The sequence below is a fragment of the Triticum aestivum genome, chromosome 3B (assembly GCF_018294505.1).
Source record: "Triticum aestivum cultivar Chinese Spring chromosome 3B, IWGSC CS RefSeq v2.1, whole genome shotgun sequence".
NCBI lineage: Eukaryota > Viridiplantae > Streptophyta > Magnoliopsida > Poales > Poaceae > Triticum > Triticum aestivum.
The window spans coordinates 483,595,933-483,618,346 of record NC_057801.1 but is presented as its reverse complement, the minus strand read 5'-3'; the positions used below and the strand labels follow the sequence as shown (position 1 = coordinate 483,618,346).

The 22,414-nt window shown below is 40.5% G+C and overlaps 1 long non-coding RNA gene across 1 annotated transcript; it reads right to left on the bottom strand.

Moving 5' to 3' along the window:
• Positions 1-5,271: 5,271 nt before the first annotated feature.
• LOC123070493 (uncharacterized) lies at positions 5,272-6,292 on the bottom strand. The gene is made up of 2 exons (XR_006433771.1): positions 5,713-6,292; positions 5,272-5,477 (listed from the first exon to the last, which is right to left on the bottom strand). It is a non-coding gene; the product is annotated as an uncharacterized lncRNA (long non-coding RNA).
• Positions 6,293-22,414: the final 16,122 nt, after the last annotated feature.

Here is a 22,414-nt window from a genome sequence, read left to right as displayed (position 1 = left end):
ATGACTGATCGTGAGCTTCTCCTCAGTCTTCATCAGAAGGTCGATCGCAATCACAAATGGGTGAAGCGTCAGTTTGGCGCAATTCTTCACAATATGACTGCTATGTATAATTTTGTGAAGAAGAACCATTATTACCTCAATGAAGTTTTCGATCACACTGGGCTGTTCTGACTCATCTCTATGGTGATGAAGATCTCAAGCAAATGGGTTTCAAGCAGGACTTCGGCTGGTCTAAGCCTCCAGCGAAGAAATTCAAGAAGGTTGAAGTTCCTCCTTTGGTGCCCAACTCATATTCTTCATCGCGCGAGACTGATGAAAATAAAGATTTGGACGACACTGCGGCAGGCCCTACTCCAACAACCGACCCCAACAACACTGGCGCTCCTCCATCGACTTCGTGATGAAATTCTTCAGGGGCATTAGTCCTCATTTCCGTCCCTTTTGGTCATTTGATGACAAAGGGGGAGAAATTTGAGTTAGTCTTCAAGCGGGTCTATCTATATGGGCTTTGTTTTGGTTAAGTTGCAACTCTCGCTCTTCTGTAGTGTTTGTTGATTGAGTTGTAAACTTATGTTCGATGGTGACCTGATACTTTTTCCTTGTTTTCTGCATGCTATTTCCTCATATATGATATGCACACATGTTGAATTACATCAGTCACCATATTTCATCATGCATTTCAAATTCTTCAATCTATATGTTAGATGCGTGTATGAATTACAAGATATAGGGGGAGACCTCCATGATTCTACTCTTCAAGTGTGCATTGCTTCAAAAGCAAATTCCTCACTATGCACATCTTCAGGGGGAGTTCTTCTATATCTTGCAATCAAATTCCTCAATATCGAGTACTTTCAATTGGTATGTTTATCCCTGTTGAAAACTTAACCTATATTGTCATCAATCACCAAAAAGGGGGAGATTGTAAGTGCATCTAGTGCCCCTTAGTGATTTTGGTGTGTTGAAGACTTATAGGTTAAGGGAATAATATGTTTGTGAGTGTACACAGGCTCTATAAGTCGATGAGGAGTTTGATATTTACAATGAAAATCGACCCCTGAAAATGAATGTCTTCGGCTAAAGACTTTGGTTCTCCTGAAGACTTTTAAAGTGAAGAAATTGGTGTGACCTTGAAGACTTGGATATTCATGCGAGGATTATGAAGCCCGAAGACTTTTGTTTTCATAGTTTCGTTTTCCTCTTCTTGAGTCATAGGAAACACCGTACTGTTAAAGGGGGTCGAGGTAATACTAAGAAAACTGATTTCCAAGTGATGCTCATCTCAAAATCCTACACCTACCAAATCCTTCGAGTGAAGCCATTGGAAATCTCATATCAGTTCAGTCAATTTCTTCAATGACAGAGACAAAGATCTTCTAGTCTCTAAGGAATTTGTTCTAATTGAGGAGTTAGGAATTCGCCAGTGCGGATTGCCTACACAGTGAGGAACCTGATAGCCCTAAGGAATTCAAACCTCAAATCCGACCGTTGTTGTGCCACGCGCCAGCTGTCCAAAATATCCTACCATGTAACAGTCATATCTTTGAAGGGCATTCATGTCTTATCATGTTGGGCTGCTCTCTAGGCTATAAATAGCCGCCCGCTACAACCACTACCTGGTTGGCTGCTCCGAGAGACACTGACACTTGTCATTTGAGAGCATCCCATCCTCTAAGGACTTTGAGCGAAAATCATCAAGTGAGAAAAAACCCAAATCCCAAACCCAAACACCTACAAAACCAAAGTGATTGAGCATCACTGAAGAGATTGTTTCTATGTGGAACAAACGCTTATCACCTTTGAGGACTGTGTATCCTCCACACGGTTAGGCGTCGTGGTCTGAGCATCCAAGAGGAATTGTGGATTGCCGAGTGACCAAGTCTGTGAAGGTTTGGAAGTCACCTGTGAAGACTTACCACTACTGTTAGGCGAGATTGGCGTGATCTTAGCTCAAGGAGAATACTGTGAGGACTATGTGTCCGGGACTGTGTGTCCTCGAGTTTAAATACTCAACCGCTCCAACCAGACGTACAACTGTCATAGCAGTTGGAACTGGTCGACCAAATCATGGTCTTCACCAAGCCTACTGGTTCTATTTCCTCAACCCTTTCATTTCCTTAGTTATGTGTTGATGAACCTGATCATTACTGTTTGAAGACTTTGACTGAAGACTTTCTCTAATTTCTCAATCCTATTTCTTCAGTCAGTTTGTCTTCATCTTGCTTATCATGTGTTTACGCTTTATGTACTCTGTGTTTATCTTTCATTTTATTATAATGACTATGTTGTTGCCCTGTTATGCTTATACCTGAGTATTTATTCTGCTGCAAGTAGTTCTTCGCTTAGGAATTTCCTCACCCTGAAATTCCTCACTGAAGAATTCATAAAAATCACCTATTCACCCCCTCTAGTCGACGTAACGCACTTTCAACTACATACAGATGTATATAGACATATTTTAGAGTGTAGATTCATTCATTTTGCTTCGTATGTAGTGCACATTCGAATCTCTAAAAATATTTTATATTTAGAAATAGAGGGAGTAGAAGGGAAAAGGGGAGCACCAGGGAGGCAGTGGCTAGGATCCCTAGTCACCGCAAACATAGGAATCTCGACTAGCCATTGAAGGTGCGATCTTATAGCAAGACGTGTCGGTTTTCTTGTTTTTTTTACTTTTTTTTTCATTTTCTTTTCAGTTTTTCATCTTCGTTTTTTCATTATTTTGCTTTTGCTTATCCATTATTTTATATACAAGTATTTTTTTTCTTCTAGGTTTTTTCATTTGTTTCTTCAGTTTTTTTATTTTCCTTTTTCTTTCATTTATATTGTTTCTTTTTCGTTTTTCATTTTTTTGGTATTTTTTGTCTCCTTTTGTTTTTCATTTGACATTTTTATATGGGGATACATGATCAAAAAAATTCAAATACTTTTTTAACATTTTCAAATACTTGTTAAACATTTTGTATATACATGATTAAAAAATACAAATACTTGCCCAGCATTTTCCAAAAATAAATAAATATATACATGATCAACATTTTTTACATACTTGTTAAACATTTTTCAAATATTTGTTAAACATTTTTTATATATGATAAAAAAGTTCAAATAACTGTTCAACATTTTTCAAATATTTTTAAAATAATTTTTCAACATTTCTATATAAAATCAACATTCCTTCAAATAATTGTTCAACATTTTTTTCAACATTTTTCAAAAATATTGAAGAGCATTTTTTGTAATATACATTTTTAGAATATTTTAAAGTTTAAACAAAAGTGCAAAATGAAAGTAAAAATATAAAACATAAAAAAGGAAAAAGAGGTTGTGGTCTCCGGTGCTCTGGGAACCTCCTAGTTACTCAAAAAAAATAAACTAGGGACCTCCTATATGTCGCTCCTTGCGGCAAAGTGCCAACATTTCGCACAGGAGAGCCTAACGTGGGCCGCCCATTTGAAGTGGTCCGACGAGGCACGTTCGTGAGATGTTTTTTTTTATACTAGTAAGCTTGCACGTGCAACGCACGTCTCAATTTGCATGTGCCTGAGTAACCATGATAGCCATGCATTTAAAAGCACGCAAGATTAGATCAATAGTGGGCATAGAGTCCATATATATCGCTGGTGAAAAGACTATGCGCATGAAATATATGTAATATAAAATAAATAAACAATTGGTAAAAAAGACATATGACCACAAACAAAGGGCAAATTGTATTGGAGAAAATCAAACATAACGTTTTGGACAAAAATGGCCAACCATCTCGTGACTTATCTAGATTCACTTCAAATCTGATTGTTAGATATCTTCTATTACAAGGCGCTAATGCATAATAAACCGGAATTCCCGCAAAAAAAATCTGGAAAGGCGATATAGAAAGCAAGCAATAAATCCACTTGTACAATACTATCGCATCTCTGTTGAAATGTCTTCACCAAGATTTTATTCTGTGCTTCCTATTTATCCATATTCACTACTGAAAAGGTATGAAACTGCTCATTGGTCCGCACGCAACACTGGAGAACAATACTTGCATAGTTGTTCACAAAAACAGAAGACGCTTCGCAAGCATGACTCATATTACCATATACTTTTAGTATTTACTGCCGGTGTGTGTAAATTATAAAGACAGAAAACAGGCAAGAATACATTCATATATAATACAACATGGTACCATACTTTACATATTACTACCTGTAGCTAGCAACCCGAAATTATTATATATCTCAGCTAAAATAAGATGCGAGTGCAACAACCCAAGAACACATGCAGCCATGTTGACACCAACCAGCAAAAGAAGGTTGTTAACCCCTGGAAAATAAGTGAATTGTTCTTCCAGTAAATTTTAATCACATATTTGCTCCATTCTATTAAAGTAACTTTGGCCAAGCTCAATTTTCAGGTCCAAAGTTCCAAGCCTAATAAAAAATGCATACAGACAAACCTGAATAATGGTTTCATGATGGTTAAATTAGCCAACCACTATCTCTAAAAAGATTTGGATTCAATATGTTCTACATGAGCAATTGTATTCAATGCTCAAGTATTAAAGAACTAACCTGAGTTTTGCTACTATACACAATAATATCATTTCTACGAATAAGAACCTTAGTTTGTTTCTTGTAGTGATTCCACCACCCAGGTGAAAAGATCTAGAAATGACTTCACCCATGGTTAAACCAAAAAAAAATTACTTTATGTGGCAAGTATAACCTGTTGCCCTGGTAAGCACAAACTTAGTAAATAGAAGATGTTTAATCTGGACCATCATGAATTGTCATCCTGATGTATTGTAGAAAAAATAACGATACATGAAGCATAGAACACCATGCCTTGAAATAGCTGCAACAGGTGACTGGCAAAATAGATATAACCTATGCCCATAGAATTAGTGAGAAGGGTGAGATAGTGCGTTATTATGTCAACCTATTTGAAACGCGCTGTTCAAAATAATCAAGATAAATGTGTGTAGTCAAGTAACACCATACCTCTTGGCATTAAGCATGATTGTCCACCATATTTTGAAACACGTTGTTCAACATAATCATAATATAAATGTGTAGTCAAGTAATACCATACCTCTTGCCGTTGTGACCCGCGATAATAAAAAGTAGAATTCAACTCCGTACTCCTTTCCTGAAAACCTATATTTTATCTAAACCAATAGGCTAGTCTCCAATGTACAACCAATCCAAAAGTAGAGATCCAACTCAGCTAAATATTAAGCACCGATACAGGAAAGAAGACACGGTGATACAGATACAGGGATACTGGATACGACAATTTCTGTTAACATCAGTACATCGATACAGCAGATATATACAAATAATTAATAAAATGGCATACAATAAAGACAAAGAAGAATTGATTGGGTGAAATGAGATAAACACACTGCTCTATTTGTAGCATCCATGCCTCTTCCCAAGTCCTTGTGGTACGCTCTAGAGATGCCATGTCCCATTTCGGTTCGTCATTTTCTAGCATGAACAACAAAAACATCAGCAGACCAGCGGCAGCAAGCAACAACACTATACAGAAACACAAAGCAGCAGAGCGACAACAGGCCAGCGCAGCACCAGCCCAGAGCAGCCACCTGAGCACGTACGCAGCAGCAAGTGCCCAGCGCTCACCACACCAGAGGATCAGCACAACATGCAGGAGGCAACAGCACGGGTAGAGCGGAGAACAACAGGGATTAAGGATAGAGGTTACCTTTCAGGCGGTTCGGCTCCAGGCTTGCGGTGACTGGAATCCACGCAGCTGCGGCACCGGCAGCTCGTGCGGTCGCTCGATCCAACCCCGTGACCTGTTCAATCTAGCGGATAGAGAGAGAGAGCGCTGGTAATTAGGGTTAGAAGGTGGGATTCTACTGGGCTGGCTGCCCTCCCGTGTCCCTGGTGTGTCGACGGCGTCTCAGCGGTGGAAGATCTCGAGGGCCTCGGCGAGCAGTGCGGCAACAGCGGCGACATCCGGCTCCGGTACGGGAGCGCCGTGGCGGAGGCGAACCCAGTCGACAGGTCCGGGCCGGTGCAGAGGTCCATTAGACCGTCACCATGTGCATCAACGCCTCGTCCTCCAGTGCAGCAGCGGACGACGCCGAAGCAGCCGCGACCAATCTCCTCGCTGATCTCGCGGACGGATTGGTAGCTCCAGCCGTCCTGAGTCTGCGGCTTCCCCAAGCGAGGATAAGGGGCAGGGTGCGGCATGATTTTCGTGCGATGATTGGGCCGGTTGTGGCGGCTGGAGGCGGGATGTGGGGAGATGTTTGTTTCCTATCTGTGCTGCTTGTGCGGGTGTGGGATCCGTACTGTGAGACGTGGGATTGGCAGAGTTTTCATCCGCCCGGGGGAAATGCTAAACGCAGTCTTGGATGTGGGTTAGTGTAACCTTGAGTGTTAGATCAAATTTAGTGATCTGATCCCAAGGCTGTAATTCCTTCGTGTTGTTGTGTGTAGTCTAGGCTGGGTGCACTTAGCGGTGAAAATGTTTGCTTGTTTAATAGTAGTAGAGAAAAAAAGAGGAGCGCACTAGTACCGTGCCTCAAACATGTGACTTCATCCAATTTCGCCCGCTGTCTGAGCAACTACAACTAACAACTTCTCAGGTTCAATTTCCAATGCGGTCCTTAAAGAAACACACGACAACTGCAAAACTAAAAATCAGAAAATGTATAGTCTGTCTGAGGGGTCGATCTGAGGACCACTTGATGTCAAAATTTGCAGCCCGCCTTATATGAACTATAAGATGCAAAATATTTAAACTTTTTTCAATTTGGTTTTCTTAAAAAAAGTACATATTGAATCACGAAAAATTTCATATTTCTGAGATTTTTTTTAAATTCAAACATTTTATGAGAACACGAACACGTTTTGGGAAACTCAATATTTTTGCAGAAAAATGAACAAAATTTAAACGAGAACATTTTTTGAAATGACAAAATAAATGAGAAAAGGAAAAAAGGAAAATATTTTTGAAAATTCCCTTGAACATTTTATGAATTTCAATCAAATTTTAAAAACATGAACATTTTAAAATTTGCGAGAAATTTGTGAAACATGAACATGTTTTAAATTTATGAACAAAATTTCAAAACATAAACATATTTTGAAACTCTGAACCGATATGGAAATCGCGACATTTTTTAAAATTCCCGAACATCTTTTGAATTTGTGACAAAATTAACCCAACATTTTTTGAATTTAGAATTAATTTTGGAAACATGGAAATTTATCGGATTTGTAAAAAAAGTAGAAATTGGGAACAATATTTTCAATACCCAAACATTTAATGAATTTGTGAACAAAGTTTCAAAATGCAAAAAAAATGAATAAGAAATTATTTACTTTTTTGAGTTTTGAACATTTTTTGTAAAAGGAGCGAGCAAAATTTGAAAGTACAATTTTTTTCTAAAAATATGAACAACAAAAGAAACAAGAAAAAAAACAAAAAAGGATAGGAAAAGGAGACATGACAAAAGAAAAACCAAAAAAGAAAAAAGAAAGATACATGACTCGAACTCAGCACACAAACGATGACAACAGTAGCCAATAATAACCTGGCCGCGTTCACTTAGTTGTGTGTAATTAGGAAACAATGCTATCTAACCTTTTATAGAACAACATAAATACAAATTATATGTCCAATATAAATTATTTGAAAAAACCATAAATTTGAGAGGGAATTCTTAAAAACATTGAGAATAACAAAGAATTAAAAAAACACAAAATTTGAAAAAATTCCATCAATATTTTTAAAAAGTTCAAAATTCAAAAAAAGTTTCCCGGATTCTGAAAAAGTTCATCCAATTTTGTTCATCGATTTTGAAAAAGGTTCATAGAATTTTAAAAAGTTTGAAAATTCAATAAAAGTTCATCAATTTGGGAAAAGTTCATTGAATTTGAAAAAAATCATCGAAATTGAAAAATTTCCTTTGAATTTGAAAATAATCATCAATTTTGATAAAGAAAATTAAAGCATTTTGAAAAAATAAAATAAAAAATGAACAAGGAAAAATTTAAAAAGTAAAAGAAAAAGAAAAAGAAAGAAGGAATAAGATAAAACTTAAGTTTTTTGTTTTTAGGGGTTTTCTTTGTTTTTTTATTTGGTTTTCTTTTTTATTCTCCATTTTTGTTTTATTTTATTTTTTCTTATGTTTATTTTTCTTTTCACTCTACATTTTCGTATATGTCAAATAATATAATACATGTTTAACATTTTTTTCTATACCAATTTACCAATTCTTGTAAAAATGTGCTAGTGGTTTTTCTGGGGTTTTTCGTTGAATAATATGAATAGAAAATAAAAGTGCTCTAAAGAGGACTTGAACCCAGGTCCATTTAATAGTTGTTGATCCCAATAACTAACTATGCCACCTTTAGTTGTTGTTTGTTGAAGTAAGCAAGGTTATTTGAACCTTTCTCATTTCTACCATATCAGGAAAAAAATTGGCTTGGTAACTTTGGCATGACCAGCGTGTTAACTATGACATGAGCAACATGATAACTATATCATGATAAGGCTGGTAACTACAGTGCGAGAAGGTTAATGACTATATTATGAGAAGCACGGTAACTTTACCATGAGGCACTATGGTAATTTAACACGGAAATTTCCGGTGTATGTTTCAAAATCTTCTTCCTTGGATGGAAGTTACTGTGGTGTTTAAATGTAAGATATTAGGTCTGTGATGCGTAAAATTATTATAAATTTACATGTAAGTTACCAGAGGAGTTATGTTTCAACATTTTTTTATCGAAGTCAAAGTTACCATGGTGGATAAACGTAAGTTATGAGGTCTACAATGCATAAATGACCATGCTATTAACACAGAAGTTATCGGGGCATGTTTCAACAACTTTTAACAATGTGTCGTATGTAAGTTATTGGATGTCTGCTGCGTAAATTACCATGCTATTTACACTTAGGTTATCAAGATATATTTCTACAACTTCTCTGCCCATGGTGGAAAGTTATCAATGTGTTTATATGTAAGTTATCAGGTATCTGGTGCGTAATACCATATTATTTACATAGAAGTTACCGTGGTATGGTGAAAAGTTATCAGTGTGTTCATATGTAAGTTATTAGGTCTGCGGTGTGTAAAATACCATCTTATCTACACATACGTTATCGGAGTATGGTTCAACAACTTTGGATAAAAAGTTAGCAATTTGTTTGTATGTACGTTACCAAGGTCTATAATGCATAAATTGCCATGATATTAACACAGGAAGTTATCAGGGGGTGTTTCAACAAAAAAATTTCTTCCCCGGGTGAAAGTTAACATGGCGTTTGTACATAATTTATCTCGTATGTGGTGTAAATTATCATGCTATTTGCATAAAAAATATGATGATATATTTCTACAATTTTTCTCCCCTCCCACTCTCTTTGTCTATTCTCGTGTTTTGCGGGATCCAGAATACCAAATCAACTTAATTTGTGAAAAACTCTAGATTTATATTAAAATACTTCTAATGATATATACATCCTATAAATCAATTAAATTAGAACCAAGTCTTTAGACAGCTAAACAAGGTCGATCTCAAGTATGAGCTTAAAGCACATTGGCATTGCCGCTCCATTGTCGTATTTCGCCTGACATTGTATCATGTGGTCAAGAAGTCGTCATGCTAAGGTTTGGACCAACTCCCCATAAGAGAATATGTCAATGTAGAAGCCCTACATAGATCGAAAACCCACTGAAGTATTTTTTAGTCTAAACACAATTTACTCAGTAATCATAGGCCAAATACATTGGGATACAATTTAGGCCCGGAGGATCGAGGAGCCATAGATGGCGTCCTAAAAGAGAGGCCTAATGTGTGCTTAGCAAGGTTATGAGCCTCAATATTAGTTTCATGTGCCTCAAAGATGAAAGGACATGTCGTGAACTGTGCCAAGGTAGCTTTGATCTCCTTAACGATGCTCCCATATAAGCATCCTGCATTGTTTTTTATATTTGTAACAACCTCTTGGCAATCATAAGCTATTATCACATAGTAGTGTCTGGTCATGTTATTTTCATGTATGTCCATAGTAGTGTTTCGGATGTTGAACATTTCGAATTTAGAGTTTCAAATATTGGAATATGAGATGATCATGTTAAAAGTTTGGAAGTTTGAGGGCACTTGTTTTACATCATCTATTACAACCGAAAAATTTGTAGTGCCCTTAAACCTTCTCTCTCATGCCGTAAAACTTTTTTAGGGCACCAACTTTTACATAATCTCTTGTAGATGATCTCATTAGTTTTTATCAGTTTCAATAACTATTTCAAAAAATTCAATTGTAATTTCATAAAAACACAAATAGAATTATTTAGTTGATTTTTGAGATAACCATTTCAATAATCCTAGAAACAATTATTTCATATTTTCAAAAGAACTCCTATGTTTTATATATGACTGTTCATATTTCACACATCACAATTCACAATTCATGAGTCACTAAGTATCAGCTCGTTTATATAAAAGTTCTCAACATGTTACAGATTTGCCACCCCCCATCACAATACACAAAAGTTCTCTGGACTATTGGTGTTCGATCCAGGGGGCAATGTTTGCGTCTTCTTGGGACATTCGGATATTGACGTTTGCTTCATGTGTCTTCATGTTGGTGCCGAGTTAACGATCCCCTTCTTCCTCCTTTTTGTGATGGTAGTTTTACAGGATTCTAGTGGAGTCAACGACAGAAGTGTAACCCTTACGGACTAGGCATTAACGAGGTAGTGGCTTCAATTTTTGTGTGTCTCACCGACGCAACATATCACCCTCTCCCTCGCAACAACTTTCTTCTTGTCGCTATTGCCTAGTCATCATACATTTTGTTTAGGATATGGTTTGGCTTTCGGATTTTTTATCTATGGATGGCTTTTACGATGACAGTTTCTTTTATGGGGAGTTGGTCCAAATCTTAGCATGATGACTTCCTGATCGGACTTGAAATTTAGTACACTTTAAAAAGTGTGACTATTTTATAAATTCATGAACATTTTTAAATTCATAAACCCTTTTGAAATCCATAAATTTTTATGAATTAATAAACATTTTTTAATTATATAATAAATGCAAACCATTTTTTGCGAAAGGAGAGGGTTGCCGTTTTTTCATGGAGGAAAGCAAATAATTTCTACAACACCATATGAATACGGTTTTGTTTTTCGAAGGGAGGAGATGCCCTCCTTGGGTGCCCCATTAGGGATATCCTTCACATAAGGTAGAATAGGACCTCCTTACCGTTGGTGGTGGTACTCTTCCCATGTCTAGCGTAGGTGTTGGAGACTACTGGCCCATGGAAAGGAGGTTTGAAGTAAGCTCATCTCTCTTCTATTGGGCCAGGTACTTGAACCCACTGCAAAAGCTCCATTGGTTTGGAACCGAACGGTAAGTATGGCCATTCACTTATAGATTTTCTTGATGTTGATCTTGGGAATCTCCCTTTGCAGACTTGATGATCAATATTGGATGGTAGAGACACCATGAAACATGGACTTATTAGGCGAGTAGGGGACGGGGCATCCATGTTGATCTGGCTCCATAATTGGATTCTACGGGACTTTAACATGCGACCCATTGTAAGCATGGTACATGACCCGCCTCAAGTGGTGGCCGAACTGATCACGACGGATGGCATCATGGGACATGGACAAGCTAGCTCAAATTTTCATGCCTACAGATGTACAAGCTATTGCTTCTATTCCACTATGCACACGTTAGGTGGATGATTTGTAGTCTTGGACCCATGAGAAGAACGTGGTTTTTTCAGTCCGCTCGGCTTATTGAATGTTAGTCTCTACGAAGTTACGCCGTGAAGCATGGCTCGAGGGAAGAGCAGAATCTTCAAACTCATAGAGGGGTGCGAAGGACTAGACAAGCATGTGGAGGTTAGCCCAACAATCCCTCCAATGTTCCCTCCAACGTCAAAATTTTCTTATGGAGGTTAGCCCAACAATCCCTACCCACATCTGATATCTTAAAGAGTAGGAACATGTCAACAGTTCCTTCATGCAGACTCTGTGGACGGGATGATTCTTGGCAGCACGCTCTCCTACACTATAACATGGCAAGATGCGTGTGGGCTTTGGAAGACCCAAACCTAGTTGAAATTGCTGGGAACAACAAGGAATCGGAAGCAAGAAGGTGGATGTTTGCACTAACTGATAGCTTGCAACATGATGATTTTGTTAAAGTGGTGGTTACACTATGGGATATCTGGTATGCACGTACAAAAGCACTCGATGAGCAACACTTTCAGACCCCCCATGCATCTCATCACTCCATACACAACTACATCCGAGAGTTGGGCAGGTGTAAACCAGTCAGGATACACCCATTGCCGATAGCAAGGGCATCTCGCCCACGTAGAACACCCCCCAGCGTAAGGTTTTGCTAGATCATGGTAGATGAGGCAATGGCGAGGAACTCAAGTACTGGATCTTTCAATGTCGTGTGTAGGGATGGAGCAGGCAAATACCTAGGAGCTCTTTCTCTAGCCTGGGATCTCCTACTTACGCATGTGATAATAGCTTCTGATTGCCAAGAGGTTGTTACAAATATAAAAAAAATCAGGAGGCTTATATGGGAGCGTCGTCAAGGAGATCAAAGCTATCTCGACACAGTTCATGGCATGTCCTTTCATCATCGAGGGACATGAAACTAATATTAAGGCTCATCGCCTTGCTAAGCACACATTAGGCCTTTCTTTAGGATGCCATCTGTGGCTCCTCGATCCCCCGGATCTAAATTGTATCCCAATGTATTTGGCCTATGATTAGTGAACAAAATGTGTTTAGACTCAAAAAAACTTATAGTGGGTTTTTCGATCTATGTAGGGCTTCTACATTGACGTATTCTCTCACGGGGAGTTGGTCCAAACCTTAGCGTGACGACTTATTGACCACATGATACAATGCCAGGTGAAACTCGACGATGGAGCGGCAACGGTGACATGCTTTTAGCTTGTACTTGAGACCGACCTTGTTTAGCTGTCCAAAGACTTGGTTTTAATTTAATTGATATAGTATGTATGTATCATCAGAGGTATTTTAATATAAATCTAGAGTTTTTCACAAATTAATTTGATTTAGTATTTTGGATCCCGCAAACACAAGAATAGAAAAAGAGAGTGGGAGGGGAATTTTTTTTGCAACACCATTTGTAGATACGTCATCTGTTGGAGAACCAATTTCGGCCTAAAAGCCCTAAAAATGGTTTTTTGCACCATGCCTATTATACATCAAACATCATCTGTTGGAGATGCTCTGAAATAGTTAGTATGCAAATGTTCATGGAAAATATGATTTTAGTATATGAAATTCGGGAAATATGTGGAATATGATTATTAAATTACTGAAGTATGAGTGTGATTTGTGAACTAGTTAGTTCTCTGAAATGATTGAATTGACGATCTTGTAAATGCAATTCTTTATAACACTTTTTTAAATAGGTGTAATCACCATTTTGAAATAATGGAATATGTGGGTTTGCTCTTTGAAATAATTAAAATCACATTTTTGTTTTTTTGCTTATATCCCTTAAAAATAAGTGTAATCACTGGTTTTAATAAGGAAATAAATTGAATAACTTATTTTAAAATAGTTTTTTAGTAACTGAAATCCTTTCTATGAAATAGTTGGAATCACAATTTTAAAACATCTGAAATCACTTCTTTGAAATAGATGGAATCACATTTTTTAAATAGTTGAAATCAGTTACTGTAAGTAATTGGAATCAGTATTTGAAAATAATTGAAATATATTGATGTGGTGAAATCATATTTAAAAAATTTACGGATGTGGTGAAATAATTGAAATTACTCTATTTAAGTGACATCTTTTCTGGAATAGTTGAAATCCTATTTTTTTAAAAGTGAAATAGTTAAAATCACTATTTTTGAATGGCGAAATAGTTGAAAACAAATGAAATCTTCACATCATTTTGTATTTTTTCTTCAAAAAATATTAATTTGATGTGTTTACTACTCCCTCTGTGAAGAAATATAGTTGATCTAAACGCTCTTATATTTTTTTACGAGGGGAGTATTTTTCATATAAATGCAAAAAATGACAACGAAATATATACATTGCCTAGAATACAGAGGAGCGTAGAGTGTGCAGTGCTGGATGGATGTGGTTGGCTGGCAGAACCACTAGAAAACATTTTGGCACCTGTAGACACTGGTAAATGGCACGTGTCATGCGCGTGTAATGTCGCATGCTGGGAAGGACTAACGGCAATTTGATTTTACTGTGCGGGGAAGCTGATTATTTAGTATAATTAGATTGTTTTTTTGAACGGTCGCGGGGGAGAGGATCCCCACCTGAATATATTGCTCAAAAAGCTGCCAAAGCCAGGAGTCACCCTTTAACTTTGGCTGATCCAGTTTATAAGGAAAACCGGATCAAAAACCTAAACAAGTTGACCCCATTTATGAGGAAAACCGGGTCGAAAACCTAAGTAACAAGGTTACAAAAGATTAGAAAAAAATGCCACCCAGGAGAAGGCAAGACCTAGCTAGCAGGCACAAAGACCAACATCACGAGAGACACAAGTAGATATAGTGTGCTGTCGAGGGATCACAATACTAAGACTCTGCAAACAACCTAACGCACTGCACCGGCGTGCGTACCGAGCCCCACGGCACTATAGATGATCAACCATAATCAACGAGTGCCAAACCTTAACACGAACCTTGATTGGAAGATCCGCCACGAGTGGTCGAAATGATTAGCAGGTTGGGGAGGCATCATTGCATCGCCATTGAGAAAAGATGAGCCAACACATCACCAAGAGCGCAAAGCTCGCCGCAGCACAACGGCAACCTGTTGGGGAACATTGCAGAAAATAAAAAATTTTCTACGGTTTCACCAAGATCAATCTATGAGTTCATCTAGCAACGAGAGAGAGGAGTGCATCTACATACCCTTGTAGATCGAGCGGAAGCGTTCAAGAGAACGGGTTGAGGGAGTCGTACTCGTCGTGATCCAAATCATCGGAGATCCTAGCGCCGAACGGACGGCACCTCCGCGTTCAACACACGTACGGTCAGTGTGACGTCTCCTCCTTCTTGATCCAGCAAGGGGGAAGGAAAGGTTGATGAAGATCCAGCAGCACGACGGCGTGGTGGTGGATGCAGCAGGGATCCTGGCAGGGCTTCGCCAAGCGTCTGCGGGAGGGAGAGGTGTAGCAAGAGGGAAGGGAGGCGCCAAGTGCAAGGGTCCGGCTGCCCTCCCCCCCTCTTTATATAGGGACCCCGGGGGGGGGGGGGGCGCTGGCCCTAGGAGATGGGATCTCCTAGGGGGGCGGCGGCCAAGGGGGGTGCCTTGCCCCCCAAGGCAAGTGGAGGCGCCCCCTCCCCTAGGGTTCCCAACCCTAAGCGCAGGGGGCCCCAAGGGGGGGCGCACCAGCCCACCAGGGGCTGGTTCCCCTCCCACTTCAGCCCATTGGGCCCTCCGGGATGGGTGGCCCCATCCGGTGGACCCCCGGGACCCTTCCGGTGGTCCCGGTACAATACCGGTGACCCCCGAAACTTTCCCGATGGCCGAAACTCAACTTCACATATATATAATTCTTTACCTCCGGACCATTCCGGAACTCCTCGCGACGTCCGGGATCTTATCCGGGACACCGAACAACTTTCGGTTTGCTGCATACTAATATCTCTACAACCCTAGCGTCACCGAACCTTAAGTGTGTAGATCCTACGGGTTCGGGAGACACGTAGACATGACCGAGACGGCTCTCCGGTCAATAACCAACAGCGGGATCTGGATACCCATGTTGGCTCCTACATGCTCCTCGATGATCTCATCGGATGAACCACGATGTCGAGGATTCAAGCAACCCCGTATACAATTCCCTTTGTCAATCGGTATGTTACTTGCCCGAGATTCGATCGTCGGTATCCCAATACCTCGTTCAATCTCGTTACCGGAAAGTCACTTTACTCGTACCGTAATGCATGATCCCGTGACCATACACTTGGTCACTTTGAGCTCATTATGATGATGCATTACCGAGTGGGCCCAAAGATACCTCTCCGTCATACAGAGTGATAAATCCCAGTCTCGATCCGTGTCAACTCAACAGACACTTTTGGAGATACCCGTAGTATACCTTTATAGTCACCCAGTTACGTTGTGACGTTTGGTACACCCAAAGCACTCCTACGGTATCCGGGAGTTACACAATCTCATGGTCTAAGGAAAAGATACTTGACATTGGAAAATATCTAGCAAACGAACTACACGATCTTGTGCTATGCTTAGGATTGGGTCTTGTCCATCACATCATTCTCCTAATGATGTGATCCCGTTATCAATGACATCCAATGCCCATAGTCAGGAAACCATGACTATCTGTTGATCAACGAGCTAGTCAACTAGAGGCTCACTAGGGACATGTTGTGGTCTATGTATTCACACGTGTATTATGATTTCCGGATAACACAATTATAGCATGAATAATAGACTATTACCATGAACAAAGAAATATAATAATAATCCTTTTATTATTGCCTCTAGGGCATATTTCCAACAGTCTCCCACTTGCACTAGAGTCAATAATCTAGTTACATTGTGATGAATCGAACACCCATAGAGTTCTGGTGTTGATCATGTTTTGCTCGCGGAAGAGGTTTAGTCAATGGATCTGTGACATTCAAATCCGTATGTACTTTGCAAATATCTATGTCTCCATCTTGAAAATTTTCACGGATGGAGTTGAAATGACGCTTGATGTGCCTGGTCTTGTTGTGAAACCTGGGCTCCTTGGCAAGGGCAATAGCTCCAGTCTTGTCACAGAAGAGAGTGATCGGCCCCGACGCATTGGGTATGACTCCTAGGTCGGTGATGAACTCCTTCATCTATATTGCTTCATGCGCTGCCTCCAAGGCTGCCATGTACTCCGCTTCACATGTAGATCCCGCCACGACGCTCTGCTTGCAACTGCACCAGCTTACTGCTCCACGATTCAACATATACACGTATCCGATTTGTGACTTAGAGTCATCCAGATCTGTGTTAAAGCTAGCATCGACGTAACCCTTCATGATGAGCTCTTCGTCACCTCCATAAACGAGAAACATGTCCTTTGTCCTTTTCAGGTACTTCAGGATATTCTTGACCGTTGTCCAGTGTTCCTTGCCGGGATTACTTTGGTACCTTCCTACCAAACTTACGGTAAGGTTTACATCAGGTCTGGTACACAGCATGGCATACATAATAGATCCTATGGCTGAGACATAGGGGATGGCACTCATCTCTTCTTTATCTTCTGCCGTGGTCGGGCATTGAGCCGAGCTCAATCTCACACCTTGCAATACATGCAAGAACCCTTTCTTGGACTGATCCATATTGAACTTCTTCAATATCTTATCAAGGTATGTGCTTTGTGAAAGACCTATGAGGTGTCTCGATCTATCCCTATAGATCTTGATGCCTAATATGTAAGCAGCTTCTCCAAGGCCCTTCATTGAAAAACACTTATTCAAGTAGGCTTTAATGCTGTCCAAGAGTTCTATATCATTTCCCATCAAAAGTATGTCATCTACATATAATATGAGAAATGCTACAGCGCTCCCACTCACTTTCTTGTAAACGCAGACTTCTCCATAAGTCTGCATAAACCCAAACGCTTTGATCATCTCATCAAAGCGAATGTTCCAACTCCGAGATGCTTGCACCAGCCCATAAATGGATCGCTGGAGCTTGCATACCTTGTTAGCATTCTTAGGGTCGACAAAACCTTCCGGCTCCATCATATACAGTTCTTCCTTAAGATAGCCATTAAAGAATGCTGTTTTGACGTCCATCTGCCATATCTCATAATCATAGTATGCGACAATTGCTAACATGATTCGGATAGACTTCAGCTTCGCTACGGGAGATAAAGTCTCATCGTAGTCAACCCCTTGAACTTGCCGATAACCCTTAGCGACAAGTCGAGTTTTATAGATGGTAATATTACCATCCGCATCCGTCTTCTTCTTAAAGATCCATTTGTTTTCTATCGCTCGCCGATCATCGGGCAAGTCTGTCAAAGTCCATACTTTGTTTTCATACATGGATTCTATCTCGGATTGCATGGCTTCAAGCCATTTGTTGGAATCTGGGTCCGCCATCGCTTCTTCGTAGTTCGAAGGTTCACTGTTGTCTAACAACATGATTTCCAGGACAGGGTTGCCATACCACTCTGGCGTGGAACGTGTCCTTGTAGACCTATGAAGTTCAGTAGCAACTTGATCCGAAGTACCTTGATCATCATCATTAATTTCCTCTCCAGTCGGTGTAGGCACCACAGGAACATTTTCCTGAGCTGCACTACTTTCCGGTTCAAGAGGTAGTACTTCATCGAGTTCTACTTTCCTCCCACTTACTCCTTTCGAGAGAAACTCTTTTTCCAGAAAGGATCCGTTCTTGGCAACAAAGATCTTGCCTTCGGATCTAAGGTAGAAGGTATACCCAATGGTTTCCTTAGGGTATCCTATGAAGATGCATTTTTCCGACTTGGGTTCGAGCTTTTCAGGTTGAAGTTTCTTGACATAAGCATCGCATCCCCAAACTTTTAGAAACGACAACTTAGGTTTCTTCCCAAACCATAATTCATACGGTGTCGTCTCAACGGATTTAGATGGAGCCCTATTTAAAGTGAATGTAGCTGTCTCTAGTGCATATCCCCAATATGATAGCGGTAAATCGGTAAGAGACATCATAGATCGCACCATATCCAATAGAGTGCGATTACGACGTTCGGACATACCGTTACGCTGAGGTGTTCCAGGCAGCGTGAGTTGTGAAACGATTCCACATTTCCTTAAGTGCGTACCAAATTCGTGACTTAAATATTCTCCTCCACGATCTGATCGTAAGAACTTATTTTTCGGTCACGTTGATTCTCTACTTCATTCTGAAATTTCTTAAACTTTTCAAAGGTCTCAGACTTGTGTTTCATCAAGTAGACATACCCATATCTACTCAAGTCATCAGTGAGAGTGAGAACATAACAATATCCTCCGCGAGCCTCAACGCTCAATGGACCGCATACATCAGTATGTATGATTTCCAATAAGTTGGTTGCTCGCTTCATTGTTCTGGAGAACAGAGTCTTGGTCATTTTGCTCATGAGGCATGGCTCGCATGTGTCAAATGATTCATAATCGAGAGACTCTAAAAGTCCATCAGCATGGAGCTTCTTCATGCGCTTGACACCAATGTGACCAAGACGACAGTGCCACAAGTATGTGAGACTATCGTTATCAACTTTACATCTTTTGGTATTCACACTATGAATATGTGTAACATCACGTTCGAGATTCATTAAGAATAAACCATTGACCATCGGGGCATGACCATAAAACATATCTCTCATATAAATAGAACAACCATTATTCTCGGATTTAAATGAGTAACCATCTCGTATTAAACGAGATCCAGATACAATGTTCATGCTCAAACTTGGCACTAAATAACAATTATTGAGGTTTAAAACTAATCTCATAGGTAAATGTAGAGGTAGCGTGCCGACGGCGATCACATCGACCTTGGAACCATTCCCGACGCACATCGTCACCTCGTCCTTCGCCAGTCTCCGCTTATTCCGCAGCTCCTGCTTTGAGTTACAAATATGAGCAACGACACCGGTATCAAATACCCAGGAGCTACTACGAGCACTGGTAAGGTACACATCAATTACATGTATATCACATATACCTTTAGTGTTGTCGGCCTTCTTGTCCGCTAAGTATTTGGGGTAGTTCCGCTTCCAGTGACTCTTCCCTTTGCAATAAAAGCACTCAGTCTCAGGCTTGGGTCCATTCTTTGACTTCTTCCCGACAACTGGCTTACCGGGCGCGGCAACATCCTTGTCGTCCTTCTTAAAGTTCTTCTTACCCTTGCCTTTCTTGAACTTGGTGGTTTTATTGACCATCAACACTTGATATTCCTTTTTGATTTCTACCTCTGCTGATTTCAGTATTGAAAATACTTTAGGAATAGTTTTCACCATCCCCTGCATATTGTAGTTCATCACAAAGCTCTTGTAGCTCGGTGGGAGCGACTGAAGGACTCTGTCAATGACCGCCTCGTCCGGGAGATTAATGTCCAGCTGGGACAGGCAGTTGTGCAACCCAGACATTTTGAGTATGTGCTCACTGATAGAACTATTTTCCTCCATCTTACAACTATAGAATTTGTCGGAGACTTCATATCTCTCGACCCGGGCATGAGCTTGGAAAACCATTTTCAGCTCCTCGAACATCTCATATGCTCCGTGTTGCTCAAAACGCTTTTGGAGCCCCGGTTCTAAGCTGTAAAGCATGCCACACTGAACGAGGGAGTAATCATCAGTACGTGACTGCCAAGCGTTCATAACGTCTTGGTTCTCTGGGATGGGTGCTTCACCTAGCGGTCCTTCTAGGACATATGCTTTCTTGGCAGCTATGAGGATGATCCTCAGGTTCCGGACCCAGTCCGTATAGTTGCTGCCATCATCTTTCAGCTTGGTTTTCTCTAGGAACGCGTTGAAGTTCATGTTGACATGAGCGTTGGCCATTTGATCTACAAGACAATTTTTGCAAAGATTTTAGACTAAGTTCATGATAATTAAGTTCATCTAATCAAATTATTTAATGAACTCCCACTCAGATTAGACATCCCTCTAGTCATCTAAGTGTTACATGATCCGAGTCGACTAGGCCGTGTCCGATCATCACGTGAGACGGACTAGTCATCATCGGTGAACATCTCCATGTTGATCGTATCTTCCATATGACTCATGTTCGACCTTTCGGTCTCTGTGTTCTGAGGCCATGCCTGTACATGCTAGGCTCGTCAAGTTAACCTAAGTGTTTTGCATGTGTAAATCTGTCTTACACCCGTTGTATGTGAATGTTAGAATCTATCACACCTGATCATCACGTGGTGCTTCGAAACAATGAACTGTCACAATGGCGCACAATTAGGGGGAACACTTTCTTGAAATTATTATGAGGGATCATCTTATTTACTACCGTCGTTCTAAGTAAACAAGATGCAAAAACATGATAAACATCACATGCAATCAAATAGTAGTGACATGATATGGCCAATATCATATAGCTCCTTTGATCTCCATCTTCGGGGCTCCATGATCATCTTCGTCACCGGCATGACACCATGATCTCCATCATCGTGTCTCCATGAAGTTGCTCGCCAACCATTAATTCTACTACTATAGCTAATGGTTTAGCAATAAAGTAAAGTAATTACATGGCGTTAAATCATTGACACGCAGGTCATACAATAATTAAGACAACTCCTATGGCTCCTGCCGGTTGTCATACTCATCGACATGCAAGTCGTGATTCCTATTACAAGAACATGATCTCATACATCACAATATATCATTCATCATTCATCACAACTTTTGGCCATATCACATCACAAAGCAATTGCTGCAAAAATAAGTTAGACATCCTCTAATTGTTGTTGCATCTTTTACGTGGCTGCAATAGGGTTCTAGCAAGAACGTTTTCTTACCTACGAAAAAGCCACAACGTGATTTGTCAACTTCTATTTACCCTTCATAAGGACCCTTTTCATCGAATCCGCTCCAACTAAAGTGGGAGAGACAGACACCCGCTAGCCACCTTATGCAACTAGTGCATGTCAGTCGGTGGAACCTGTCTCATGTAAGCGTACGTGTAAGGTCGGTCCGGGCCGCTTCATCCCACAATACCGCTGAAGCAAAATAAGACTAGTAGTGGCAAGAAAGTTGACAACATCTACACCCACAACAGATTTGTGTTCTACTCGTGCAAAGAGAACTACGCATAGACCTAGCTCATGATGCCACTATTGGGGAACGTTGCAGAAAATAAAACTTTTTCTACGGTTTCACCAAGATCAATCTATGAGTTCATCTAGCAACGAAAGAGAGGAGTGCATCTACATACCCTTGTAGATCGAGCGGAAGCGTTCAAGAGAACGGGGTTGAGGGAGTCATACTCGTCGTGATCCAAATCACCGGAGATACTAGCGCTGAACGGATGACACCTCCACGTTCAACACATGTACGGTCAGCGTGACGTCTCCTCCTTCTTGATCCAGCAAGGGGGAAGGAGAGGTTGATGAAGATCCAGCAGCACGACGGCGTGGTGGTGGATGCAGCAGGGATCCCGGCAGGGCTTCGCCAAGCGTCTGCGGGAGGGAGAGGTGTAGCAAGGGGAAAGGGATGCGCCAAGTGCAAGGGTCCGGCTGCCCTCCCTCCCCTCCTCTTTATATAGGGACCCCAGGGGGGCACCGTCCCTAGGAGATGAGATCTCCTAGGGGGGCGGCGGCCAAGGGGGGTGCCTTGCCCCCCAAGGCAAGTGGAGGCGCCCCTCCCCTAGGGTTCCCAACCCTAGGCGCAGGGGGGGCAAGGGGGGGGGGCGCACCAGC